This window comes from Carex rostrata, chromosome 35 (genome assembly GCF_964058835.1).
Source record: "Carex rostrata chromosome 35, lpCarRost1.2, whole genome shotgun sequence".
Taxonomy (NCBI): Eukaryota; Viridiplantae; Streptophyta; class Magnoliopsida; order Poales; family Cyperaceae; genus Carex; species Carex rostrata.
This window is the reverse complement of record NC_135952.1, coordinates 4,271,503-4,283,794: the sequence shown is the minus strand read 5'-3', so window position 1 is coordinate 4,283,794 and position 12,292 is coordinate 4,271,503. Positions and strand designations below refer to the sequence as shown.

At 32.1% G+C, this 12,292-nt stretch overlaps 1 pseudogene; it reads left to right on the top strand.

Moving 5' to 3' along the window:
- The first annotated feature begins 3,689 nt into the window (after positions 1 to 3,689).
- On the top strand, positions 3,690 to 4,434 carry LOC144549486 (ethylene-responsive transcription factor ERF024 pseudogene; annotated as a pseudogene).
- Positions 4,435 to 12,292: the final 7,858 nt, after the last annotated feature.

The window sequence follows — 12,292 nt, the reverse complement described above, 5'->3', positions numbered from 1 at the left end:
CACGCTGTATTTTCATTTTGAAAATTCAAACCACCAATCCGAAACCGTTAGATGTGATCTCCATATTGAAATGTGCTTGGAGACCAAATTTTACATTTTTTGAAATTTTTTTACTATTTATTAAGCATTTTAAAAAAATTCTGTTTTGCTGTGAACAGTAAAAAAATTTGGACCATTGGATCAGCGATTTTAAAAAATGCTTAATAAATAGTAAAAAAATTCAAAAAAATGTAAAATTTGGTCTCCAGGCACATTTCAATATGGAGATCACATCTAACAGTTCAGATCGGTCGTTTAAATTTTCAAAATAGAAATATAACGGCGTGGAGCACTAACTCATTTTACTCCATGAAGTAGCATAGCCCATCCCCATATATAACATATATATATAACATATATATATAACATAACTATATGTGGTACAAACATAACATATACGGATAATATTTTTTTAGTGAAAACAATATATGTGGTACATATATATATAACATATAACATAACTATCATGATATATCTCTATGCCGTTTTTTTTTTTAGTACCATCACAATAAATCGGAATTAAATGAATACCACCGGATTTTATAAATTTAAGATTCCGCCACGTTCACAAAATGAATTTGCGCACCAACCCGTTTCCGACTGACCCGTTCACAAAACCATTCTGCGAACCGACCCGTTCCCGACTGACCCGTTCCATGACCCGTTCGCAAAACCATTTTGTGAACGGATCCGTCCGCAAAATGGTTTTGTGAACGGGTTATGGAACGGGTCAGTCGCAAACGGGTACCGGCGGATGGGTCAGGTCGGAAACGGGTCCACGGGTCGATCCGCAAAATGGTTTTGTGAACGGGTCGGTCCGCAAAATGGTTTTGCGAACGGGTCATGTAACGGGTCAGTTGGGAACGGGTCGGTTCGCAGAATGGTTTTGTGAACGGGTCAGGAAACGGGTCAGTCGGGAACGGGTCGGTGCGCAAATTCATTTTGTGAACGTGGCGGAATCTTAAATTTATGAAATCCGATGGTATTTATTTAATTTCAATTTATTGGGGTGGTACTTAAAAAAAACGGATCTCGATGTGGTACATATAAAATTTATCATCAACAGAAAAGGCTAATTAAAAAAGCAATGTGTTAGAAAACATTATAAAAATAGAGATTGATATGATAAAATAATTAATGTGATTGAGTGATTGAATTTGATATATGATGCATATATGTGTCATATTTTGATTGACTGGCACGATGGCATTAATTGTTCCAAAAAGTTGACCCTGAAAGGATACAAAGCGAGCTCGAAACCCCCAATTAACTTAAAATTTACGTATAACAAGTCAAGACAAAGAGGTAAAACATGAAAGATTCTTAAGTCCACTTAATTATAAAATTATTTGATATAATCGATTGTGAAACCAGCCATTAAACAACTCCAGCCACGTAAGTTATGATATCTAATCGCACTTGCCTTTTTCTTATTTGTTCCATTTTACCAGACAAATCTAGAATAAGTCTATGTGGAATATCCCGACATTTTTATTTTTACTCCATTAAAAAATTATTTTAATAATAATAACCAAAGTTTAATAAAAATTTTAAAAATATCCCACCCGTGGAATTTTTCCACGGACTGGAATTGTAATTCAATTTTTTTTTTTTTATAAAACAGAAATTTGTTTTTATTTTTTATTTTTTGTATTGAAATATTAGAAATGTTGGATATATTTCTTTGAAAATAGATGGAATACAATATAATTTGATTTATTAGAAATACTGTAACAAATAACCCGGATCAATATTTTTCAGGTCGGATTTTTCGCGGCTGTAAGAAAAATTAATATATTTCTTTATGTGTTATTGGAAAAAAATAAAAATACTTAAATTCTGAGTTATTGATCCCGGTTCAAAAGTCACTTCTATGTAATATAGAAAATATTGTGATCCTTCTAGGACATTTAATTTATAAAAAGTTGTCTCTATTTTGAGAATTCTTTTTGAATAATAATTATTAAATAACTTAAAGTTTTTGTTTTTTTTCAAAAATAGATACAACTTTTCATAAATTAAATGTCCTAGAAGGATCACAATATTTTCTAGATTACATAGAAGTGACTTTTGAACCGGGATCAATAACTCAGAATCTAAGTATTTTTATTTTTTTCGAATAACACATAAAGAAATATATTAATTTTTCTTACAGCCGCGAAAAATCCGGCCTGAAAAATATTGATCCGGGTTATTTGTTACAGTATTTCTAATAAATCAAATTATATTGTATTCCATCTATTTTCAAAGAAATATATCCAACATTTCTAATATTTCAATACAAAAAATAAAAAATAAAAACAAATTTCTGTTTTATATAAAAAAAAAAATTGAATTACAATTCCAGTCCTTGAAAAAATTTCACGGGTGGGATATTTTTAAAATTTTTATTAAACTTTGGTTATTATTATTAAAATAATTTTTTAATGAGGTAAAAATAAAAATGTCGGTGGAATATCCAAGATTTTTTTCCAATGTATATATATACATCTCCCCACCAAACAAAACTCTGTTTAATTCTATGTGGAATTGAAAGTACATGATAAAATATTTTATAGGCCACAAAATTAAGTGTATTGATTTTATATATATATATATATATATATATAGTCGTCCTTGATATCAATTATGGATATTAATTTTCAAATTTCAACGGAAAGAGAATTGAAATTAAGAAAGTAATAACTTCATTTTAAATAAGCTTAATTTGAAACAATAATAAATCTCTAAGTATGATAAAATAATATATATATGACTTCAATGGCCGTGATGAAAATGACTTATATAATTGGGATGACATCTTTAATTGAAGATTTGCTTTGTTTGCTATTTTTTTTTTATTATTCTATCAATCGTTGTTTTTTTTTTTTTTTTATGTAAATATCTATCAATCCTTGCTATGATTTGTAATTTTCAATTAATAACAAGATATAAAGAATTTAATTATATAAATAACAGATAAAGAGTGTCCGATCCGCTTTAAAATATGTGCAATATTGATATGTACATATTTTAAAACGGATCGAACAAAAAAAAACCATCAAACTAAAAAATGAGTCTGATGTCTCATTGTTAACCTTGCTAGATGACACGATGGATGTCAAATTGTAATAGTATAATTATTTGAGTTAGAATAATAATTTGTACAAAATGAAAAAATGGACTCAAATATATAGCTAGTAAATCTATAATTACCCAAAAAGAAAAGAAAAGGAATTGTAGAGGAAAGTTGGGTGGGATGATTTTAGAGAAATAAAATGAGCGATAGATAGGTGGCATATGAGAGAATGAGAAATTAAAGTAATGCAACTTAAAATTATTAATTTTAGGGGACTGACTGACTCGCGCGGTGACTCCTCTCCTCTTTATTTTTATTTACTCTGCAAAGGGCAAAGGCCTTTTAAAGGTGTCTGTCTTATTCTGCTAATCTGCTTACAGCTAATTGCTAGCCAGGCTTAATTTTACCAAAACGCGTCATGAATTCTTCACCGCCTTTCTCTTTGTCTTTGTCTTTCTCTTTCTCTCTCACCATGGGCACCACCATACACTACTTACACTTACCCGATGTCTTCTACCCCGCGCTTTTTTCGCTCCTTTATAATCCATCCCTTACTCTACTACCTTCTCTATCTATCTCCAACTTAATTCTTTCTCTGTATATACTGTCATCATATATCATATATATTTCTATGGATGACCAACATTACCTGAACCAAAAGCCGGCCCAAGTAATTTCCCATTCTCTGCAAGGAACCAATGACGATGCACCACTACAACCGGACCAAAACCGACCTCCAAGCCCTACCGGTGGGCCACATCGTACAGCTAAATCGCCTCGTGGCAAACATCCGTTATACCGTGGCATCCGTTGCAGGAGCGGCAAGTGGGTTTCTGAGATCCGTGAACCGCGTAAATCCAGCCGTATCTGGCTCGGTACCTATCCGACAGCTGAGATGGCTGCTGTTGCATACGATGTAGCAGCATTCGCACTTAGAGGAGAAGATGCAACTCTTAATTTTCCATCAGAATCCCGGCCTGTGTTGGCTTCAGGCTCTCCACAGGATATCCGTGCGGCAGCGGCTCAGGCGGCAATGGCGATGATGGAGAAACAAAAGGAGGACAACAATAATAATGTCAATGTGGGAGGATCATATGTAGACGAGGAGATGCTTTTCGAGATGCCGATGCTTTTAGAGAGCATGGCTGAGGGTTTGATGATGAGTCCGCCTCGATTAAGCCCCACCACATCCGAGGAATCGTTTGATGCATCAGAGGGTTCAAGCCTTTGGAGCTATCCGTAAGTGCATATATATATAAGTAATAGGGAGAACCGGAGAGAATAATCAAGGGCTTTATAAACCTTGCTTAATTTCTTGTATTTATATATATATGTTATTCTCTGGTAGCGATCGAGTTTTTAGTTATAGCGGCCTGCAGGGTTAATTATTTATTTTAGGTTCTTGCAATTAGATTTATCAGTTCATTGCTCATATATATATAGCAAGTACGTACTTGTATGTTTATTTAAAATTTTGATATCTTGTATAAGTTTATTTGTTTCCATTGCTTGCAAATATATATAATTGATCAACTATATATATATATACTCCTCTCCTCTGTGATTGAAATATATATATATATATATAGGCACCGATGCTCCAATATCTACATATCATTCTGTCTATAAAACGAAGATTGGTCTTCCGCTCTAGTTCAATATCTTTTAGTTCGTTAAGTGTGCATTCACGTATAGAGAAATTCATGGAAATTAATTAAGTTTCTGAAACCATATATTTATAATTATCATTGCTATACGTACGATCGAGGCCAATATGCATGCTTAATTTTGCTCTTTGAATTAATCTTTTAGTTCGTTGTGCATTCACATATATAGAGAAATTCATGGAAACCAATTAATTAAGTTTCTGAAACCATATATATGTATAGTTAATTATCATTGCTATACGTACGTACGTACGTACGAGGCCAATAGGCATGCTTAATTTTGCTCTTTCAAGGAAGCCTCCAACTCGAAGGCAATAAATACATATTCATATTCTCCTCTGAAAGAAAGAAATAAGACGACGGTCCATATATCATATATGGTCCTGCATTGCGAGCACACGTGGATCACCTTCCATGTAAAGAGAAGAAGGTTTGTATTGTTCCTAGCTAATTATTATAGAGCTAGCGGAGAAGCTAGGTAGAGTAAGCCAAACATGCATATAATATAACATATATATTCTTGTTGGTTGGTCGTACTTACACTTTCATAGAATATATTGTGCAACCTAGGAATAAACATCAGCAACACACGTGTCAGGAGGCCGTTCATGAAACAATAATTCTTCAGACAATCTAGTCAAGACAATCTTTCCTGTAGATTTCCCTGTCCCACGGTCCCACCCCCTTCCTCTACAATTCACGCACCTTACAATAATTTTTCTAAACTCCACATGCTTTTTTAATTAGAGGAAAAAGACACATGTTTCATTTTCCTAATTAAAATCCTAATTAATTAATGTACGCATTGTCATGTAAGTAATGAAAAGTACATGTGTTTATATGTATTAATTTATGTATATGAACGCTTTCGAGTCATATATAATATATATATATCTATCTAGAAGTCAATAATTAAGCAATAGTAATATACACTAAAATTAAGGTTAAATGAGTTTGGAAAAAAATTCAAGAGAAAAATTAAGTCGCTCTAGATCAGTAGTCACCAAAATGGATTCCATTTAAATTGACTCAATTTTTTTTTGGCTCTGCTACCTTTAATCTAAATGGATTGCATTTAAATTAATAGACTCAAATTAATTAATTGTCCGGGTTAAATTTCAATTCATTATATGAATTTGATATTTAATTTAAATATATATGTGAAAAGCTTTGGTTTAGTTACTTAATTTAATATTTAACAGCATGTCATCTAACATACTTCAACCATTTTCAGTAACAAAAATAATAATTTCCGTGTGAAAGCTCGCCGCTCGCGGCTTCAATTTTCAATTGAAAGATTCATAGTGAAATATTTAAATTAGGAGGCTTGCACCCTGTATTATTAAAAAAATATATACATCTAATATAAATCAAACATGTTGATCGGACTAGAGATGAGAAAAAAAGTGTCGTGCTGTACAGTTACTAACATGTTGTGATTTTGGTTTTATGCCGTGTCGTGCCGTGATCAAGTTAATATTTTACATGTCATGTTGTGTCGTGACTAAAAAGTCAAGGAATAGTCACGCCACGTGAATAATCACGCCACGCAAGTCACGGCATGTTCAAACGTATTGTGACCAAATGTGACTTACGTAACTCGCGTGACTATTTGATCATAATTTAAATTAATTTATTCAAAATTCACTATTTGATCAAGATCTAACGGTCCTAATTACACGTGACTGGCGTGACCACGTGCCGTGTCGTAACTAAATCTTTCACGTGACGTGTTGTGTCAAATTTTGTAATGATGGTCACGACACACGAATGATCATAGTACGGAACACACAAGTCATGATAAATAATCGACACACGTACCGTGTCATTCTGTACCATAACCGCACTGTTCCGTACAGAGCCGGCTCCGCCGTGCTATTTTTCCCACTCTAGATCGAACCATTACTGATAACATATATATATAGGAATATGCTAGCATGCTATGCATAGCATAGAGCCCTCCATGCAACGCCTTGGATTTCGACTTTTCAAAATCCTAACGGTCGATCCGAACCGTTCATCTTGTTATCCATATTAATATGTATTTGGAGACCAAATTTTACATTTTTTTGGAATTTTTTTACTATTTCTTTAGATTTATTGAAAATCGCTGTTTTCAGTAAATCTGGACCATAAAAAAACAGCGATTTTCAATAAATCTAAAGAAATAGTAAAAAAATTCCAAAAATTGTAAAATTTGGTCTGCAAATACATATTAATATGGAGAACAAGATGAACGGTTCGGATCGACCGTTAGGATTTTGAAAAGTCAAAATTCAAGGCGTTGCATGGAGGGGCTCTATGCTATGCATAGCATGCTAGCATATTCAGCCCAAGTTTCGAATTATATGGGTAAATTGATCTAAGATCCAAAAACTGAATGTGCAATTGAGTTCATGCAAATAGAAATGATATATAAAGGCAAGTTAGACAAATATGGTCCCTGGACAGCCAATATATGGCATGCAAAAGTAGATCATAAAGAGAAGGACAAGTTGCTTTCTAAAAAAAGTGAAAAAAATGACATTCTCTTCAATGAACAAATCTTATTAAACTTCACAAGCCTCTTGATATACTACTACCTGTTCATCATCAGATTATCGATATCCATATATTTACGCTGGGACCTCTTGTCATGGGACCTACATATATGTCTCTATAATTAATTAAGCAAAGAATTGAGCAGTGTGAAATGGTATTTAATTCCGATATTGAAGCATTTGAATATGTTGACATGATTTTCTCCAATATTGATTTGATCGATGCTGAAAGGGAAAATTTGAACACGTGTCATTATTGAGCTTGATTAATTAATACTCAACTATATAGCCTTTTCTTTTGTTGAAATATAAACAAGAAACCCATGATGAGATTTAATTTAAACCAGTTAATTAATTACTTGTTTGTAGACATTAATTTCAGTGTCTTGTCATGGAGAAAATTAAGTTTAATATATTCCAGTGTCCTGTTTTATCTCTTAATTATAAATCTAATCTGATATATATGTAGTGTAGCTAACGAAAGCATATATATATATATATATATATATATATATGGGTAAAAAGTTTTGTTAATCACAATAGATTAGTAGTGGTTATACGGCAGTTTTAATTTCTCTTAACGCTGCTAAATGCCTACACATGCAGGTTTATTAATTGCATCAAAATCCATAAATTCAAAAACAAATTGAATTGGCCTATTAGTGTACATATATAGTGTATAATGACATAATTAATGGCAGAGCCCAAAAAAAATTTGGTTTACTTTTACAAAAATGAGACTACTTTTTTGTGTACTATTCTATTCAACATATATGTGTCACCGGCCGAATCTGTCCTTGTTTTTTGCCCCCCTTAGAAAAAAGTGGTTAGAAAATCTGGAGAAAGTCCACCGGAATATCTAATATCTAATATATATATTTTCTGAGGAAAATAAATTTCTTTTCCAAAAAGCCCCGGCCGTATCTACAGTTGAAAATCTATACTATACTTAAAAGAAAAGGAAAGAAAAGAAAAGAAGAAGGAAAGAGCGACGAAAGAGAGTGAGTGGGATATGATGCTGTACATATAATAGGCCGCCAAAGGCACAGGCCGACAAGAGGTCACTTCTACACTTGTAATTCTCTTTGGTTGCTCCTATTACATAACAATAACAATAACAATAACATTGCATGGGCCCAGGTTTTTCCCTTTCCTATTATGCTGAAATGGACGTATTTGGGTAGAGTTCATGCATGCTATTGCTAATTGCTAATTGCTTGCTGTCATTAATTAAATTCTCAACTCATCCATCTCTATCCGCTATCGCCTATTTTTCAGTACGCAATTAATGTTGACTATATATATTTTATCTATTTAATTATTATGCGTTGAAATTAAAGGCGCCGAAATGCAAATTTACATACATTATTAATTTGAAACTGGTCCCGCGGTTGCTACTCTTTCATTCAATGATTTAGACTATTTAATTAAGTTTTTTAAGGAGATAAAAATAATAATTGTTAAGATTGTCCCTTCAAAATATTATTGTTTTTTATTCTTCTTTCCTTATATTTCAATGATTCGCTTTTAATTATAGTTGCTGGTCTTAAAGTCATATGCCCTTTAAATTGATCCTATTATATGTAGTTTGTAGCCACAACACGGCACGGTACATCTACATGCAGCACACATCTCAGAAGACATTGACATTCTAGTTTTAGTTTTTGCTTGATTGAAGGCGTAGACCAGGCCGAAAAGGTGTAAATCAGACCAAAAAGGTAACTGCCGTGCTCGTTTTCGAATTTCGCTGGTTGGAGCGTGTGTCGACATCATCCATTGATTCCATTCATCCCATCAGCGTTTATGGGATGGGCTTAAATGGGTCTTTCAGAGCCGAGTAGGTAAAGCCCAACACCAAACAGGCCGTGCCATCACGACAGAGTCACAGCCGTGGGCCGTACCATCACTTACCAGGCAACAGCCTTCTTAACTACAGCCATTTAGCCTTCTTAACTACGGTTCGGTTTCATGACCATTCATGGCTTGGTGAACTTAACACCCTAGTTCTACTCTTATTTCCAGGCCATGAATGGTCAATATCTGTGCAACCGTTAAATTACAGTCTCATATATGTGCATACAAAAATGCACATTTCCTATATATGATTCACATTTACAATTAATTAAGTTAACCAATTAGTCACTATTCTCAGATAAGGAACCACTTGAAAGTATCTGACTGCACGAAGGAATTAACGAAGAAGTTAATTAAGCAGCTCTTCATTCCACATGCTTTGTGACATCTGGCACTTAGAAGTAAATACAACAGTGAACTAATTAATAAATCTACTGACATGACATGTACAACTGTATACCAATAGCCTGGTACCACGATTAAGGATTAACTAACAACTCTCTCTCTCTGTCATGCATCTCTAGGTACGTAACGTAGGTCATGGGATATAGCAACTCTAGTAGCTGGATTTACTTTGTTTTAATCACCCATTATGACCCTAATTAAATCTTAGCAGGAATTTGTCCTTTTTAATATTTTTAATAACTATTACAAGTCCCTGCCATCACACACACACTGCAAGTCTGCAACAACTCCTGCAATATATGCAGCTCTCAATTAATTATATTTTATTTTAATTAATTTTCTTGACTTTTCTTCTAATTAATTATGTCAGTGCAACACCTTCCATGCACTTTCCATCTCAGTTGACTTTTCATTTTCTTCACACTAAATCTACGTGTCATGTACTGTAATAAACTCATTATTATTATTCTTACTATTTAATTTGTTTTACTTTAAGGAGAAATTATTAAAACAAAGCAGCACTTAATGTACGCACGTATGGGCGTGGATTTTCGTATCTCTGTCCTAGGGACCAGAGGGTTTTTTTTTTTTTTTTTTTTTTTTTAAATTTCGAGGATTATATAAAGAGTAGAGACCAGAGTCTTGTGGGTAAGAGAGATGTAATTTAATTTGAAGGTTCAACAATACAACAATTTATTTATTACCAAAGCCGATTTAGGATCAAACAAAAAAAAGCTCTTACCACAAGATTCGCGTTGTTACCAAAGGCGATTTAATTTGGTAACAACAGATAGATAACCAAAACTAATATTAAATTCTTAAAGTCAATGGACAATGGACAATACAATTAGTTCCATAATTTTAATTACATACTATTTATATTGCAGTTGCAAATTAATATCATAATTGTGTATGTATAGAAATTTATTCAATTCTGTCTAATTCACTTTATTAAAGATAAAACAAACTCGCTTAATTTATTTTGTAACTTAATTAATTTCGAAATGGAAATAATGTCAAAAGAATGATTATGTAAATTAATTAAGTTCAAGTTTTATCAATAATTAAGCATATATATATACGATTGCTTCAGCTGGCCACAACTTGTATTGTAGGGGTTGATGAAATTAAATTTGTGTGTCAGCGAGCGATATATCTTGAAGTTGTTAAATTGGACTGTAATGAAATATTTGTTGCACGTTGCGGGCCATATTACTATTACGTGCTCAAATGCCGATCGACAGCAAATTAGAAAATATTAATTGGGAGACTTTTGGTTTTCCATTTATATATATATTTACAAATTACAACAATTTTTATTGTGTATGATCATCATGAATTACATAATACATTGATGATAAATAGGGTTGTTGTGAAAATCCAGAGTCAGAGTCAGATAGGTGAAGTAAGAGAAGAGAAACAAATGGCATACTTAATTAATACAGAAAGGTAAATGCGTCTCACTCTACTCCCAAATCATTCATCCTTTCGGTCCGGTTCATACCTTTTATTTATTTACTACCGAAGAGACTCGAGAGTGGGCCGCCAAATGTATTGTTTATTTGCCTTCTTTATCCTCTTAATTTGGTTTCTATACTTTTATTCACATAGACAAATAAATTATTTGGATTTGATTCGGCAGGATCAAAGTTTCGTATTTTGGAAATAATTCGGAATTATTCGGGTCAAAGATCTCAGTCCCACACTAGAGTAAAAAAAATCACAAATAACTTATAAAATTCAGAAAAAATTTGTAAAATTCGTAAATAATTTGGTCAAAGTTCAGTCAACCAAATAATTCGTTATTCGGTCACTGACCTCGTTATTTATTATTATTTCTTATTATTATTATTACTATTACTATTATTATTATTATTATTATTATTATTTTGAATAGAAGTCCGTAAGCAAATTATTGTTATTATTTAAAAAAAACAGTAGGCACAAAGTTCCGATTTTTTTTATTTATATCCAAAAAAATATATAAATTTAAAAAAATAACCAAACCGCTTGTTTTTTTCAAAAACTACCCAAACCGGAAATTTATTTTCAGGTTTCAATACCAATTTCCGGAAATTGGATCCTAAATCCGGAATAATTTTTTCCGGATTTAGAATTTCTTTTTTTTTCCTAAATCCGGAATAATTTTTTCCGGATTTAGGATTTTTTTTTTTAGGAATTTTTTTTTTTCATTTTTCAGTTTATATTTATAATTTATTTATTTTTTGTATTGAAGTATTACAAATATTTAATATATTTTAAAAAAAATAGATGGAATACTATATAATTTGATTTATTCGAAAGACTGCTACAAATAATCCGGATCAACATTTTTCATGCCGAATTTTTTACGAGCGTAAAAAAAATAATATAATATAATATATGTATATGTATATATAATATAATATATGTATATGTATATATAATATAATATATGTATATATATGTATATATAGAGTACGGCTAACGCGCTTCCTCTAGCATATGGGCCGAAATACTTCCGGTGGAAATTTGAAATTTCAAAATCTAAAAAGTCGATCTGAACCGTTCATCTCCTTCTCCATATTAATATCTGCTTGGAGACCAAATTTTACATTTTTCTGAAATTTTTTATTATTTATTAAGCCACTTTGAAAATCGCTGATCCAACGGTGGCTTAACAAAACAGTAAAACCATTGGATCAGCAATTTTCAAAGTGGCTTAATAAATAGTAAAAAATTTCAGGAAA